Below are 18,784 nucleotides of genomic sequence, written 5' to 3'. Positions count from 1 at the left end.
GCCGCGGAGCGGCTGGGCCCGTGAGCCATGGCCGCTGAGCCTGCGCTCTGCAACGGGAGAGGCCACAACAGTGAGAGGCCTGCGTACCGCAAAAAAAAAAAAAGTTATTGCCTTAATCTCTTTTATATTTTAAAGGAGAAAAGAAGTCATTTTCATTCTGCTAGTCTGAAATCCAGATTCGAAATGAAGATACGCGAAGACGCAGAAAGATGATTTCTTTTCAGGAAAATGAAAAATCATGTGATTATCAGGCTCTATATGTGTTATCAAAATTCTAATTCAATCAGCCCACCCCTAATCCAAGCTCAGCTCTAATTCAATCAAACCTCCCTCCTCTTCCAATTGAATCACTTCCCCAGTTTTAGTAAACCCTCTCATTTGCAAAGTTACCAACCCACAAAGTGTGAAACTTTTGCTTGAAAATGAAGGAAAAAAAACCAATGGTCACAAGTCAGAAATCGCACTTAAAAAATAAAGTGATATAAAATGACATCTGTTTAAAATTTTTAACCTGAAAATGACCAATTTTCTAATATAAAAAGTTGGTGCTTTAATCTGTTTTGAAAAGTGAAAAGAATAGAAAAATAAAGTAGCTTGCTTTCTACCAACAAAATCCTGTTTTTAAATGAGGATGCTCTGGAGCCCAGAGAGATGCTTTCCTGGTGATAACCTCAAGATGAAATTTGCTGATGGTACAGGCTAGGTTACTGTACAGTATTATAAGTTAAGCACTTCTTACTTAATCGGAGCACATGGCTACCTCACTAGCTGGCCAGTCAGTTATTACTAAGACAATTAAAAGCAAACGTATTAAAAAACAGTTAAAACTAAGCAACTAAAAATATAGAAAATAAAGGGATAGACAAAAACAGGCCAGGCAAATTCTAAACAACAAAGAACCTTATGTAGCAATATTAATTATCAAAAATATTCTTTAAATAGTATAGCATTAACAAGGACATTAATATGGGCATCTTATTGCATCACAGAAATCCACTAGGAAATTGTTACAATCATGAACATTTATTCAACTAACTACATAGTCTGGAAAAAATATGAAGCAAAAATAAAAAATTAAAAGGAAAAACTGCAAATCCACAATCATGGTGGGAATTTTTTTAACATAAACTTCTCTCAGTTTGATAGATCAAGCAGACAAATTCACAACATTGATACACAGAAACCAGATTGTGTATAGATATGTATGCTTATTGCATTTATTTATGCATTAATGTATATTGCATTTATATACGGATGTAAAATCCTTCAACCAAAACAAGAGAATACACGTTCTTTTCAATAAACAATGAACATGTACAAAATTTAATCAAGTATAAAGCCCCCAAATAAATTACAATAAATGCCTATTCATTTTTAAATGATAATATTTAATCTTGTCAATTTTGAACTTTATATAAATGAATCATATGTATTCTTTTGTGCTTTGCTTTTTCCCTTAATGTGTATTATGTGTAGCTGTGGTATAATATATAGAACTTCATTGCATAAAAATACATAGTATAACCTATTTATTCTAATAATTATGCTTCCAGTATGTGTTTATTACACATAATGCCACCATGAACATTCTTGGAAATGTGCAGAAGTGCATGTGTACACATTTCATATATATATCCCATCATCACGATAAGAATTCTTCTTGTCCCATAATCTCACCACACTTGATATTGTCCAACTTTTCAATTTCAGCTCATCTGGTGGGTGTATAGTGATATCTTATTGAGGTCTTCATTTGTATCTCCTTGGGTACTAATCTCCTTTCATATTTTTATTGTCCATTCGGATTTCCTTTGTGAAGTATCTGTTCAGTCTTTCTATTGAAATTTTTTTTCTTATTGATTTCTATGAGTTCTTACTACTTTGGGCATCAGTTCTCTGTTACTTGTTTGTGCTGTGCATAGATTTTTCACTTCTTGGCTTCTTTTTTTGGTATATTTTGATATACAAAAATTAATATGAGGGTAGTTCCGTTTATTAATCTTTTCCTTAGTACATGGTATTTCTTTATTAAGTAATTCTTCCCTACTTTAAGGTTACATTGATATTCTCAGATACTATCTTCTGAAGGTTTTATAGTTAGGCCTTTCACAGTTCTACCAGGAATTCATTTTTGTGAATGGTGTAATAGAGGGGTCTTGAAATCTGGTAAAGCAAGGCTTCTCACCTTGTCCCTCTTTTATGAATACTTTGCTATGCTCTGTCCTTTGCACTTCAGTATAAAATTTAAAGTGTCACGTTCTGTGAAAATACTTTTGGGATTTTGATTGTGATAATGTTGAATCTGTAGATCAATTTAAAAGTCGACATTTATACAATATTGAGTCTTAAAATCTATTAACAGGTTATGTCTTTTCCATTTATTTAGATTTTCTTTAATTTCCCCTAAGTAGATTTATATTGTCTTCATAGAAGTCTTGCAAATTTTTGTTAGCTTTAGCCTTAGATACTGCTTAATTTTTAATGCTATTATAAATGGCATCTTTCTTAAATTTTAGTTGTCTAGTTGTTCATTGCTGATATGTATATAGACAATTGTTTTTTATATATTGCTATTTTAAATTCAGAGACTGTTCTAAACCCTCTTATTAAGTAAAATAGTTTATTCAAAGAACTTGTCAAATTTTTACATATATAATCACTTCTAAGAATGACAACAGTTTTGTTTCTTCCTTTCTGATCTTTTCTCCCCTCCTCCCTTTTTTTTCCTTGCCTTCTTACATTGGATAAGACATCCAGGACAATGTTAAATAAAAGAGGTGATCACAGGCATCCTTGTCTTTTTCCTGCTCTGAAAGGGAAAACTTTTAATTACTAAGTATGATGTTTACTGAAGGTTTGGGGTAGATGTACTTTATTCAATTAGAAATTTCCCTAGAATTTTTGGTTTGCTAAATGGATGGCAGATTTTATCAAACACTTTTCTGCATCTAATGAGATTGTCTTTTGATCTGTTACTGTGTGTTATTATATTAATTTATTTAACTATAAACCTTTCATTCCTGGAATAAACCCATCTTGATTATGATGAATATATTGCAGGAATCAGTTTACTCAGATTCTATTTAGGACTTCTGCATCTATGTTCATAAGTGAGACGCCTATTATTTTTCTTTCTCATCATGTCCTTGTACATACAATTTTTATCATAAAATATGTTGGGAAATATTCTTTCTTTTTCTGTTCTCCAGGAAAATTTGTCTAAGATTGGAATTACTTCTTCCTTGAATATTTGGTAAAATTTGCTGGTGTATCCATTTGGGGTGTAGAGTTTTCTTTGTGAAAAAAGTTTTGATTACTGCTTCAGTTTCCTTCATGGTTATAGATATACTCAGCATTCTATTTCTTCTTGTGTCAATTTTGTTATTTACATTTTTCTAAGAATTTATTTATTTCATCTGAATTTTAAAATATGTTGGCCTCAAGTGCTTTTCAGTATCTTTATTTTCTTTTATATGTCTGCAGAATCTATAGTGATGACCTCTTTGTCTTTCCTAATATTGGTTATTTCTGCCTTCTATTTCTGGTCTTTACCATTTTCACCAGGGGTTTGTTGATTTTATTAGACTTCTCAAAACAACCCAGCTATTGGTTTTGTTTATTCTCTTTATTTTATATTAGTTTTCTATTTCATCAATTTCTGGTCTTATTTTTATTGTTTTCTTTGTTCTACTTTCTTTTCTGTACTGCGACTTCCTGTGATGGATGCTTAGCTCATTTAATTTTCCAGTCTTCTTTCTTTTCTTAGATATTTATTTAAACCTATAAATCTCCCTTTTAATACAGTTTACCAGCATCGCATCAGGCTTGGAATGTAGCATATTCACTCTCATTTGGTTTAAAGCATTTTCTAATTTTATTTTTATTTCTTTATGATTACAAGTTTTATTTAGAAATATATTTTTAATTTTACAGAATTGGGAGCTACCTAGTATCTTTTTAATATTAATTTCTAACTTTATTATTTTGTGGTCAGAGAACATGTTCTGCCTTCTTTCAACCCTTTGACATTTGTTAAAACCGTTTTATGGCCAGAGTTTTATGGTCAATTTTGCAAAATTTCCATAGTACTTGAAAAAAATTATATTCTGCAGTTTGGGAGTACAAAGTTCAATATATGAACTTTAGGTCAGTTTTTAAATTGCCTCACTCAAATATTCTATATGGCTTTTCAGCTACTTGATCAATTAGTGGGGTCCTATTTTATGCCTTTCTTCTCTGGGTCTCTGTCATTCTCAAAAGTATCTCAGATTAGGTGATAAATGATAGGACGCAACGTAATGTTAAAATTGAGAACCACTCATGAAAATCTGAAATGAGTGTAAAATTTCTACTAACTCAGTCAACATTTTACTGGAGATCATATCTAATTATATGACGTCCATTCCTAAGCAGCTCAAAAAAAAAAAGAAAGAAAAAAGAGTAAAAAAAGCTATGACTACTGGAAAAGAAGAGATATATTTTTTGTATATATTTTCAGAAAATAGTATCTACATGAAAAACTCTAGAATCAATGGTCAAGCTAATAGAACTAGTAGGAAATAAGAGGAATAAGGTTTGAAAAGAGATATAAAATCAATTAAAAATTAATAGAGAAAACGGTCCATATATTACTAAAAAATTACACTAAAAACTACAAACTTCCTTAGAATATATCTGAGGAAACAGATATATATCTTTATGGATAAAATTCTGAAACTTTATTGAAATACACACAAGATCTGAATAAATGGAGGAATATACCAATTAATGGGTGGGAATGCTATGTCTACACCAACTTCTTATTTAACTTAATGCAATTTCAACTCAAATCAACAAGGTTTTTATAGAACTTGAAAATTTTATTCTAAAATGTATACTGAGATTTAACTTTACTAATCTAGTCAAATTAATTCTGAAAAAGATGAATAAGGACATTGAGACTAGCCTTACCAACTATCAATACTAAGTATAAAGCTATAGTAATTTAGACAATATAGTTTTGGCACAGAAATGGGCAAAGAAATCAAAGGACTTGAATGGAAAGGTTAGAAAGAGAACCATACTTATTTTGGAACTTGACATATGAGAGTGAAGGATTCCAACTCAGTGGGAAAATGGTGGTAGACAACTGGACTTCTACAAAAAAAACGCAACAACAATATAGATCCCTACCTCCTAACAGCAATGTTCTAAATGAGTGAAACTAATATGAAAAACAAAGAAATTAAAAGAGAATAAAATCTTTGTGACTTCAAAGATAAGTGGGTTACTTAAACAAGACATAAGGGAACAAAACACAATGGAAAATATTAATAAATTTAGTTATACTTAATTTTTCAAAATAATCTGAAAAAGATACCATAAACAGATTTAAATGGAGGTGGTGGCTAGGATAAGATATTTGAAACAATACAATAGACATAGAATTAGTATCCCAAACATTTAAAGAACTTTTACAAATCAGTAGAGAAAGAAAAACACTCTAACTTAAAAAATAGGTAAAGGATATAACATAATTATCAAAACACATAAAAGGCCAATAAATCAATGAAAAACCATTCCACCAGGAAACAAGTCACACATTAATATTAATAACAATATAAAGGAGATCAATTGTTTTGCCAATCAAATCACCAAGAACTAAAAATTTGACACTGTCAAGTGCATCTGGGGATATGGAGAAAGAAACTCTCTTACTCTGCTAGTGACTGTGTTAATTAGGAAAGTCAATAGATAAGCAACATGACATTGCCTAAAAATACAAAGTGTAGTTTCTCTACAACTTCTCTACAGTTTCTCTAAAAACCAAAATATCTAACCTAAATAAATTCTCACATATAATCACTAAGACACATGTAAAAGGTTTTTAATGCAGCATTTTTTACAATAAAAAACACTGGGAGTAGTCTAAATACCCAGAAATGCATAAAAAATATATTCTTATGACAGACTATGTATGTATATATATGAATACATCTTGAAGCTATTAATGTTTAATTTAAAAATTAGAAAAATATTATATATTTGATATAAAATAATTTATAGAAAAAGCAGATACACAAAATAACACTATATATGTGGATACACATTACACACACACACACACACACACACACACACACACACACATCTACAGGTAGAAAATACACCAAATTCATGGTAGTTGTTGTTTCTGGCGTTGGGGAGGAGAAGGAGATTAGGATTTGGGGTTTAGATCTGAAAGGGACTTCCACTTCATCTGAAATATTTATTTCTTCTATTTAAAAGTACTTGAAACAGGAAGAAGACCCTTCAGAATGTCTGTTCAACATTACACTGGGGATTCTAGTCAGAGCAGTTAGGCAAGAAAAAGAAATAAAAGGTCCAAATTGGAAAGGAAAAAATAAAGCTACCTTTATTGATAGATGGCATGATTTTATATAGAGAAAATCTTAAGGAACAACTACTAGAACAAATAAGTTCAACAAATTGCGGGATATACAAGATCAGTATACAAAAATCAGTTGATTTCTATACACCAGCAATGAATAATCTGAAAATTAAACTAAGAAAATATTCCATTAACAATACTGTCAAAATGAATAAAATGCTTAAGAATAAATTTAACAAAAGAAGTGCAAGACTTCTACACTGGAAACTACAAAACATTGTTAAAGAAGAGCTAAATAAATGGAAAGACATTCCATATTCATGCATCAGAAGACAAAATTGTTAAGATAGAAATACTCCCCCAATTGATCTATGGATTCAGTGTGGTCCTTATTATAATTCCTGCTGGCTTTTTTTTCCCCCAGAAATTAAAAGTTGATCCTGAAATTGATATGTAAATACTAAGGACCCGAAATAGCCAAAACAGTCTTGAAAAAGAATAAAAATTTTGGAGGAGTCACACTTCCCCATTTCAAAACTTAACTGCAAAGCTACAATAATCAAGACATTGGTAGAAGGATAGCTATATAGTTTAATGAATAGCTGTATACTTAAATGGAATAGAATCAACAAAATTTGAAGATATTTCAACAGTGAAAGAATAGTTTTTTCAACAAATGTTGCTAGAATAATGGATATCCACAAATGGAAGTCTGAAACCGACTCCTTACCTCACACCATACACAAAAACTAAGTCAAAATTGATCATAGACCTAAATGTAAGCTAAAACTCTAAAACTCTTAAAAGAAAACATAGGAATATATCTCCATGATTTTGAGCTAGGCAATAATTTCTTAGCTAAAATACCAAAAGCACAAGCAATAAAGAAAACGGATAAATTAGATGCATCAAAATTCAAAACTTACGTACTTCAAAAGACATAATTAAGAAAGTGAAAAGATAACCCACAGACTGGGAGAAAATATTTGCAAATCATATATTCAATAAAGGACTTATAATTAGGACATACTAAGACCTCTTGCAACTCAATTATAAGACAAATACAAAAATGAGCAAAGGATTTGAATAGAAATTTCTTCAGAAAAGATATATGAATGGCTAATAAGTATTGTAATAAATGTTCAGCATCATTTGTTATTAAGAAAATGCAAATCCAAGCGATGAGATAGGACTTCACACTGACTAGAATTGCTATATACAAAAAAATAGACAAACAGTAGCAAGTGTTGGTGAGGATGTTGAGGAATTGAAACCCTCACACATGGCTGATGGAAATTTAAAATGTTGCAGGCACTTTGGAAAAACAGTACAGCAGTTTCTCAAAATGTTAAATATAGAGTCACCATATTATGACCCAGCATTCCACTTCTAGGTATCTATAAAAGAAAAATAAAAGCATATGTCCACTCATAGACTGTACATGAATGTTCATAACAGCATTATTCATAAGAGCCAAAAGATTAAAACAACCCAAATGTTATGAGCTGATTAATGGATAAATAAAAATGTGGTATATTCATGATGATGGCATATTATTCAACCATAAAAAGTAACAAAATACTGATACATGCTACAACATGAACCTCAAAAACATGCTGAGTGAAACAAGCCAGACACAAAAGACCACATATTATGATTCTACTTATATGAAATGTCCAGAATAGGCAAATCTATAAAGACAGAAAGTAGATTAGTGGTTGCCTGGAGCTGAGGGTGGATATGGGCTGTGACTGCAAGAAAGTGGACATGAGATTTCTTTTTGGAGTGGTGGAAATTTTCTAAAACTAGATTGTGGTGATGGTTGCACAGCTCTGTAAATATACCAAAAATCATTCAATTGTACACTTAAAATGGGTGAAATTTTTGTTATGTAAATTACATCTCAATAAAGCTGTTTAAAAAAACCACTTGAAGCAAATATGACAAAATATTAAGATGTCCATTCTGGCTGGTTGGAATGCAGGGTTTTGTTATACATTCTATTTTCTTTATTTTTAATGTTTCTCAAAAACAAAAATATTAAGACACCATAAATTCCTGGGCCCCAGTTTCAAATGAGATGGATGCATAAATTTACAGTCTTCTGATTATACTCTTACCTTCAGACACTGTCAGTTGTCCCCATTCCCAAAGGAAATGACTTAGAACATTCTTAGTAAAGCTTACCAGTCATACATAGCAAACCCAACTCTTTAGTGCCTGTTAAACATAAGCCAAGAATAACTAGATGTATAAGGAAAAAATTTAACATGCAAAACAGAAACCAAAACACCCTAGAAGAGTGAATTCAGAGAAAACAGACATATGTAGAGAGCAAATAAAACTTTTACAAATCCCTATTAATATTTCAAGAGAGAGAAGAGAAAATCTACAGCCATGAAAAATATGAGAAATCTATAATAAAAGGAATATTCAGAGAACAAAAGGAATTTCTGAAAGTCAAAAATAATTGCTAGAATGTTTGGAAAATAAAAGAACAAAGATGGAAAATAAGAGAAAAATAACATAAGAAAATTAAAGGATCAGTCCAAGAGGTTTAATATCCAAGTAGTTATATTTCCAGAGAGAGAAAACTGAAAATATAGTGGGAAGAAATATATTTTTAAAATGGAATAGAAAAGTTCTCAGCAACAAAGAATATGAATCTACATCAAATCTACCACAATAGTTGACAAAAAAGACTTACCAATCATATTTTAATGAAATCTCAGAAAATAAGGAACAAACAAATAATCGTAAAAGTGTTCAAGAAGTGAAAATAGGTTGCACACAAAATAATCAGAGAACAGATTTTGGGTGTCTAGAAAGTAGAATTTAATGCAACGATATCTTCAGAATTCTGAAAGAAAAGCATAAAGGTAGAACACAGACATTTTCAGACATGTGGACTCTGGTAGACTGTTGTTATATTTGTGGCCAATAACTTTAGAATGTCCTTTTTATATTTGAGGAAATTCCCGCATTATGACCCCTGCCTTGCCAAGGTTGAAGTCATAGCTCAATTATCCAGCATCTACTGAAGCAAAGACATAGGCATATGACATTGGCTCTTCCAGACGTTTCCTTGGAAGAGCTCAATCTGAAGAAACGTGTGGGAGTCAAATTTGCACAGGATCTGTCCCTAGAGGAGGGTGGTGAGACACTGAACTTTCAGAGGCAGCAGTGGCATAGATTCTAGTTGGTAATGTCCCTTGCTCAGGGTCTTTGGTGGCTTTGACCAGAGGAGGTATAAGAATACTTTAATATGGATGGTCGGATAATTTGGGTCTAGTTCCTGGAAGCACAGTCACCAAACCCTATTCTCTGGTCCTCCTGGAAATTCTGTAAGCTACTCCACAATCTCTAATGAATCTTCCAAGGATGCTTCTGGTGGATGTGCTCCACCAACACAAGGAAGTAAACGAAGAAAAAAGACTGAGATGGGGGGGGGCGTGGATTAAGGGATCTAACATAATAGGGAAAAAGAATCCCCAGGATTACAGTGGGTAGAAACCCCAGGATGCAGGCTGTGCAACAACCTAAAGACTAAGCAGTCCAGATTCAGTTAAACATATGGAGGGCTCCAGGAAGAATATTTCTGAAAAGAGAAATCGGATTTAGTACGTGTTGTGTTTTATGTATTTAGAAGAGATTTGCACTGCTTGAAATGAATTTGGGAATGAATTAATATGTATAAAACCGAGCAAATGAAATAAGACAATTATTTAGGATAAATAAAATTTTGTTTATGAAAGGCAGTGCAATCATGGTACACTACATGACTCAGCTGTATCTAATATTACATGGTAAAAATTCAGACTTGATTTAACCAAAAAATTTGATATGAGAGGCTGGGGTAGAGGAAGTCTATGTGTGCTGGGATGGAGCATAAGAGAACTAGATCGACGTCTTTTTTGTTTTTTTTTTTTTAACATCTTTATTGGAGTATAATTGCTTTACAATGGTGTGTTAGTTTCTGCTTTATAACAAAAGTGAATCAGTTATATATATACATATGTTCCCATATCTCTTCCCTCTTGCGTCTCCCTCCCTCCCACCCTCCCTATCCCACCCCTCTAGGTGGTCATAAATAGATCCACGTCTTTTATAGTCTGTGTCCACAATATCTAAAACTGAAAAGTCTAGAAATACCGGAAAAACAAAACATAGAAAATAGCTAAAATATGTAAGAGTGGTTGCCTTTGAGGAGTGGGAATGAGGGAGAGGAATTATATTTGTCAGGGTTCTTTATTTGCATTCTACAGAATTTACTCCAAAGCAAAAGAGGTGTGTTCTGTTTTGTTTTTAGTTTGTTTTTAAGTATTCAGTAGTTTATGGAATCTCTGGGAACACTTCAAGAACCAGGATTATCTACTACTCAAGAAATATATTTAAAATTTATTTAGAGTCCAAAGAAGCATACGTTAGAAGTTGCCTTAAAATTCGAGTGGCTGTGTCTTGGAGATAGGGGTTCAAGAAGACTTCTGCCCTTCTGCCAGATACCACTGTGGCTGCCACAGTATCCATGTAAGAGGAAAAAAAATAGAGAAATCTCTGAGGTTAATATTCCCAGGCTCAATTTATTATATGTCACAATGAAGTCATTATGTGACATTTAAATTGCTGATTTAAAGACCAAGTCCTCATCTTTGTCAGGATTTAATTTATGCTGTTCAACTGTATCAGGATTTAATCAGTGCTGTGCAGGTCTGACACTTCTCCTCTATATCCACACTCCTGGATATTCCTAACTAGGGAGTCCACATCAAATATTAGCATTTGAGATAAAAAGGTCCAGGAAAAGGAAGGTTTTATTCTTCTTTTTTCCACGAAGCTTCTCAAGAAAGGAATATTGAAGCTTGTGGAGCAGAATCATGCAGGTATCTTAGAGAAAGAAGCAAGCACATCTCATTGAAGGGATTTATGACTTTAGATAAGTGCCCATTAGAGGTGAAAGCAAGCTGTCAAGTAAAACAGTCTGGAGAGTTCCCACATCAACAGTTTGTTTTAAGCAAACGACTGTAGAGGACTGTCGTTTCCGAGACCTAGGGTATGTAGAGAAGAATCCCTCAAGTAGGAGAGTCTCCTTGAAAGCAGGGATTGTAATTTAGATAAGGGTAAGAGAACAAAAGTGAGGGAGGAGGCACATAGAGTCAGGGACAATGGCTAGATGGATTTGACTGAAGCTGGGAGCTTGTTTATGGAACTATTGTGAGAGACATTTGGGGAAACAAGAAGAGATAAAGATGGTGGTTTAAACACAGTCATTTATTTTGTTCCCTCCAAAACTACACTGGAATGACGATAACAGGATTTTTGTTTTAAGAAGTAATATACCAAGAAAATGGTAAAGGAGATAATATAGTAGCAAAACTTGAAAACAGATGGACAAGTAGAAACTGATTTGTCAAACCCAGGAAATTTGAATGCTAAATTGGCAGTGACGAAAGCCAAGAAGCAACACAATTCCTTAATTGTCTCTAAGAACCCAGAAGGCTTAGGATTTCATGGCACCAGGTGCCTCTGGAAGTGGCAGTTAAAATGAAGCTAAGGAGGGCTTGTGGAAAGTGTGTCTTAGAAGCAGTGAGAACCTCAGATCCCCTCCCTCTGGGCAGCAGGGTAAACTGCTCTCTCACCCTGAACAGAAGACTAAGCTTCATTTTCTAGAGCAGCTGAAAAGGATGGTCTCTGCACTGGGAATTTCCAGGAATTGTTGAGAGTGTGGTTGTCGTAGGGAAAACCAATTGATTTAGTGAACTTCCCAAGCTGGATATTGGAAAAGCCAGGACCCATTTTCCATGTGGTGGGGAAGCCAGGCCTGTCCCCTCAGGAGGAAGATGGGAAGATTCTTCACTGTTGAATATCACCTGTCATGGAGATACCAGCATCAGAGGATCAGCCAGGAAACAGCCCAGCCAGATCACCATTCAGGGAAGCATAATCTCCAAACTCATCCACACACCCTGAGCTTCTAATCAGTTCTTTATGCTGTACTCTTATATGTGTGCCAACTAGTAAGATCACCAGACACTTGAGGAAAGCCCTAAACATGAAAGAGAGAAACCAAACCAAAACAAAACAAAAGAAAAAAAAATAAAAAGAAGTTTCAAAGAAACACACTGTACAGGAGGGAAAAATACCTCCAAAAGCCACTGACATTTTAGTATTTTCTGAGACATGAAATAAGTGCACCTGTGAAACAAAAATAGGATGATGGTGGGGGCAGGGAAGGAAGCTATATACACTTGAAAAAGCTAAGGGGACAGAAATGAGCTGTTAAAAATTAAAAAGTTTGATAGGAGAAATGAAAAAGACAATAGAAGTAGGTTTATAAGATAAGGTTGAGAGAAAATTTCAGAAGATAAAGCATAGTGATAAAGGGATAGAAAATTAGAAGAAAAGACACAAAAATTGGAGGTCCAGTCCATGAGGTCTGATATCAAAATACAGGAGTTAATGTACAGAGGGAAAATCTAGAGGAAGTTGTCAAAGAAGTAACTAAAAAGTTTTCATAAACTAAAGAACCAGAATTTTGAGACGGAAAAATTTAAGAACACTGGGACAAAGAAAAACTCCTATAAACTAATAGAGAGGAACACAACAAACTAGGACTAGGAATCATACTTACATCTCCCTTATTCCTCATACCATACTCGCAAAACTATAAAAAATGTTAATAAAACAAACCCCAAAACCCCAGTTAGAATTAAAGGTATAATTAAAATCCAAATTAAAAATACAATTAACATATAAAAAGGAAAAACCCCATAAGATAATATTTATCTGTCTCTGGATGAGCAAATAACTTTCTAAGTTTCTAAACATAAAGGCCATGAAAGGCATTACAAAGGAAAAGACCCACTCAACATTTTAATATATTAAACTGAAATATAATGCCTAAACCATTTAAAATTAAATATAAATAAAGAAATGGCAAACTGGGAAAAAACTATGAACAGATTAAACAAAGGTTTTAATATGTAAAATATTCATATGAGCAATATGTAAAATGTTCATATACTGTGTAAAATATGTGAAATAGTCACATAATGTATAAAATGTTCATGTAAGTAGATGAGAAAAAACACTAGAACCATATTAGAGAAAAATGGGCAAAGGATATGAACCAATACAAATGGCTAGATTCACTGAAGAAGAAAAAGTCAATCTTACTTGTAATCTAAGAAATATAAATTAAAACTAGAGCTACATTTTCCACCAAAATTTTTCACAATAATTTAGTTTACAAATTATTAAAGATTGTTTTTCAGAGTAAGTTAACGGTGAGGATGTAAAGTGATATGTTTCTGGAAAGTTTTGGCAATACATGTTAAGGATTTTAAATGTTTAAAACTTGCAATGCAGTAATACAATTTCTAGAAATCTAATCCAAGGAATTTCATTATTTAACTACTGTTATACCAAATATACTGATCTAGTTACTGAAAAATATAGGATATTTATAAGGGATTAGGAAAACTTGTGGAAAAGTAAAAAACAAAATAACTGTCCAATAATAGGGGGAACGTTGAGTCACTTATCGCCATCAAATAGAATTTATTTAGCCATCAAATATTATGGTTATAATTACTTTCAATAAATGGTAAGTAGACTTTCTAACTTGAGAAGAAATTTATTAAACACAGCATTTAGATATTGGCTGTCAGCAGAAACAATGGCTAACGTCTGAGGCATTCTGTCAACAATCCACATTTGAAATAATAGCTTTGAAATATGCACGGAACATAAAAGACAAGAAGGCTTTCCTGCTGTCTTGAAATTCTTGAGCAATCTGTACAATAAGCAAACAGGACAATGGCCACAGTGAGAGGATTTATTAAACTGACTTTACTTCTTACCTTCCCCAGTTTAAAACACACACACACCCCAGGAAAGCTTGGAGGAATTATTTTTGAAAGACTCCTAATTTCCAGAAATCCATCAAGTCTAATCATTGTGCTCAAAATACTTTTCTTCAATTGTCAGGTTTCCTTAGATGAAGAATTTGTGTTACTGGGGATACCATGAATAAGGGTAAAATGGAAGAGTAACTGAAACGAAAGGGTACTTATTCTCAACTAGTACCTGTGGTTCCAATTGAAAGAAACATGGAGGCGGTTTCACAGTAAAAGCAACCATCTGAGACCCATAGAGAAGACATTTGTCTGGAGCACTGAAGGATCCCCGTAATTGTAATCAGCAAATTCTGAGAAGCTTTGATTTGTGCAAAGAGTTACACTTACAAAATCAGAGTGTTTCAGTTGGATGCTCGATATCTGAAGACTAATGTGTATCTAGATTATTTATTTTATATAGATGGTAGGCCGGGCTCATTCCTCCTAGGATCCTTAGAAATGTAAAAAGGAAATAATTAGTTTATAAAACAAATACAGGGGACTTCCCTGGCAGTCCAGTGGTTAGGACTCTCTGCTTCCACTGCAGGGGCACGAGTTTGATCCCTGGTCAGGGAACTAAGATCCCACATGCCACGTGGCAAAGCCAACAAAAACAAATATGCAACTCTAGCCTTGTTTTCGTTGTCTATTAATAATTCAATAAGAAATGAGGACCTGTGTGATCTTCATAATCAGCATTTTATGGTTTATTACGGAAAGGCCCTTAGCATGGTATTTAAAGTTTTGACATTAATTTTCCTTCTAAATTGTTTCACTTTTCACTTCTTTAGAGGAAGTTTTCATATAAAATGAAAATTTTGATTATAAATTTATATAGTTTTAAATAAAATCACTGTAGAATAATTTTGAAGATTAAAAATTAGGGTGAGATGGGCAGATTATCACATGATACAGGTGACCGCTACTTGTAGATCCTCAGTGTCTAGCTTGAGTGGTGACAGCTAAAAGTAGGAGAGGAAGGCAAGCTGGATCCTTGGGTCCTTATATAAGGAAGGAGAGCACAGAAAGCCTCCCTGTGGTATACAGATGTCCCTGGGGCCTCACAGTAGACTGTCATGGGATCCCCTGACATCACCGACTCTATGTCTAGGGAGAGGGAGATGTATTAGCTAACGGTAACTAGGATACTGTATTCCCATCCTTAGAAAAAAAGATTTCTAAAGGAGGAAGTTAATTTCAGGAGAAAGATGATCAATTTGTACTAAACAAGTTGATTTTCAGGGGCTCAGTGGCCAGTCAAGAAGGAAAAGCAAATCAGAAGCGCAGGAGTAAGATCCTGCGCGGGCAGTCCCCAGAGTGTAGGCGGGAGCGGGTTCTTCAGGGAAGGTTCCCCTTCACCTCCACAACCCTCCCTCCCATCTGTGTCTTTGCACGGTGTGTGCCGCTTGCCATCCCTTTGCGTCCTGGCACTGCGGCACTCCTACGCCCTTGAGCCCCTCTATCTAGCACCCTTGAAATCCTGTGTCCGCGCGTCCCTGTATCCCGCACCCTTGCACTGCTGCAGCCCCTGAGCCCCAGCGCCCTCCCGCGCGCTACTCTTTCTGTGTCTGGGAAGCCCCGTCGCGCAGGACCCCAGCGCCAGGACGGCTTGGGTGGGTGGGAGCTCTGCGGTCACCCTCCTGTGCACCATCCCCGCCCGTCGCGTCCGGGTCATGCCCAAGGAAGAAAAAAAAAAAAAAAAAAAAAAAGAAGCGCAGGAGTAAGTCAGTGCTATTCGAGAAAGCTATGGCACTAAATAATATCTTTAAAGAGAGAGTGTGATACTAAAGAATGCCGTGAACATAAAAAGGAAATTTAAAGGGAGAAAAAAAAAGAGTTAAAAGAGAAATGAGAATTGAGCTTTGAAATAAGACTGCATTTGTATAGTAGGAAAAGAAGTGGAACCAAGGAGAAAGAAAAGAACCGGAGAAGACTATAAGTACCCTGGAGGTCAGAGACATTTTAGGAGGAAGGAGGTGCGCCATGAATCAAAAATGTCGAGAGATAAAGTGTAACCCATGGAGCAGAATTTGGGAGACGATGTGACGATTTACAGAGATGAATTTCAGTGGAGAAGTGGGGTCAGAATCAGAAGACGAGAGAGATGAGGAAATGCTTTTGTAAATGTAGATTATTTTTGTTTATGTTTTGACATGTTGGGTATTGAAATGAAGGAAAGAGAATGGATGCAGCTTAAATCAGGAAACAGATTGAGGTCTGATTATTTAACACTTTACAGAGGTGATAGTGATCATTTAATTGACCATAGTTTTGGAATGCATGGAAAGAGTCCATTTAAGGAGTTTGAATGGCAAGATTAGCTCTGGAGAGGGGGAGTATCTTCTCTTCTCCTGAGATAGGACAGTAGGAAGAAAAATGGGGTGTAACCAAGAGGAGAGAGAATGCGGTGTGTGCCAAATGAAGTTAGTTACTTATTTTTTTAATAAACATTTTTGGAGTGTGCACTATATGAAGTACCAAGATCCCTTGGAAAATATGATGATGAACAAGACCTAGACAATGCCCTCAAAGTAATTTTATATGGAAGATAAGACAAGTGCAAATATAATTCTAGAGATTGAGAACACAACCTATTAAGTTAAATATAAATTTTTCTACACCTCAGTTTCTTCCTCCATAAAATGGGAATAATGAGAGTACCACCTATGTTTTAAGCATCTCATTCTCTTTCTAGCTTACATTTCCTAGTGTTCTAATAGAAGTATTTGACCTAATGGAGACATTCAGCCCATGAATTGAACACTGTTTCATTCTCTCTCATTGCCCTCATGTTCTCATTTCCTTTTTTACCCGGGATAAATTTACTGGCCCATCATTTTAATCACTCTCTTATCCCTCCATCCAATCCAACAAGTCACTTGTTCCTCTCTCCTTGAGATACACGTGGCTGGAAAACCCTAACCCTGATGAAACCTTACTATTTGCTTTCTTCCCATCTTTCGAGTTCCCTTATCCACGGAGGAAAATTCCACAAAGTCATACAATATGAGTTCAGGAAACACATCCAGACCAAGGCACACATAGGCTCTGCATTTCTTCAGCATCTACATGAAGAGGCATCTCATGTTGAGGAGGGTTTTGTTCTAGTGGAAGCCCCTTCCCCATTGCTCTTCCTTCATATAGGGCTTTGATGACAGCCACTTTATTAGGAAAGGGACCTTCAGACTGCTTGGGGAATTAAGCTGCCTAGATATCATGTCAGCCATTTACAGGAGCTGTCTGGGAAAGCCAGCAGCCCTGTACGTTAGGCGGCACCTGGAGACTTTGGATCCTTTTGAATGCTATAGCCGTCCAGTCATAGAAGGAGTCTAGGCTAGCCTACTGTTCAGGCATCCTAGGATGAACATCTAGGATCATTTATGAACAATGTTTCTCCTTCATAACAATCTATCCCCAAGAAGCTTGAGTGCTCATCAGGTGTTTCTGAAATAGGAAGAGAGACATCATTTGATTTCCACCTAATCTTTAGAGGCTACGTTAAATGCATTTGTCACACTCCCTCAGGGATGAGCTAGATTGTCAACCACTTCCCCTCCCCACCATTTATTACCAATATATTCTATAGAGACCTTGAGATTGTTACTTTTATCCTTTGACATTAAAGTTAGAAAAGGAGAAGAGTGCATTGATCCTCCGTTACCTACCTTCTGCGTATTCCATGGTGCATGAGGCTCCAGGGCAGAGGTACAAGGAGCTAATACAGCTCACTGAAGGGGCCCCTGCCATCAGTATTCGGGTCTGCAGCGAACATTAATTTGATGCACTCTTACAAAAGCTACCAGCAGGGGTCACAGAGAGCAAGCCCTTCCTTGGCTATTATTTTGTCCTTGATCCCAGACCCAAAGGATAAGGGTTTTATGTTAAAGCCAAATAGTGGTGACCTCTTTGGGGAGAGGGGTGGTAGAGGATTGTTCCCCAGCCCCAGCTTCCTCTTGTCTTGAATGGACCCCAGATAACATATAGGGACCTCTGGCACCTCTTGCAGACCACAGGAGATGTGGGGAGTTTCTATTACTTGGAACAACGGCAGGCCAGCTGATCTTAGTCTTATTGGGGAGACTATAGGGTGAGGAAGGTTAAATGCCTTTGTTCTCTAAAGACAGTTGAGCTCTTCCTCACAGATTTCTTTAGCATGGTTTTCTTCTCTCCCTGGTTCTTGTGCTGACCAGATACTACTGGTGTTTAATGCCCTGACCACTGTGCTAGCTCCTCCCATTCTGACAGCTTTCTCAGGGAAACCCCTTTGTTCCTAAAACGACCCTGAAATTTGTATTACCTTTAGATCCCATATATTTTCTTGTAAGAAATCTTAAAGGAAAAATTTCAGGCAAAATACCTGTGCTTTGTGGGCTGATAACATTAAAAATGAGGTCTTTTACTAGACAGTTGGGAGAGATGATTGCATTCAATTGTGTTGGAATAGGGAATGATGGAGTTAGAGTGGGGCTGATTTGAGTAGAATCTGGAAGAGATACATGGGTACTGAGCAACAGTTCAA

This window comes from Phocoena sinus, chromosome 8 (genome assembly GCF_008692025.1).
Source record: "Phocoena sinus isolate mPhoSin1 chromosome 8, mPhoSin1.pri, whole genome shotgun sequence".
Taxonomy (NCBI): Eukaryota; Metazoa; Chordata; class Mammalia; order Artiodactyla; family Phocoenidae; genus Phocoena; species Phocoena sinus.
The sequence above is the reverse complement of the archived record's forward strand: the minus strand, read 5'-3'. Positions refer to the sequence as shown.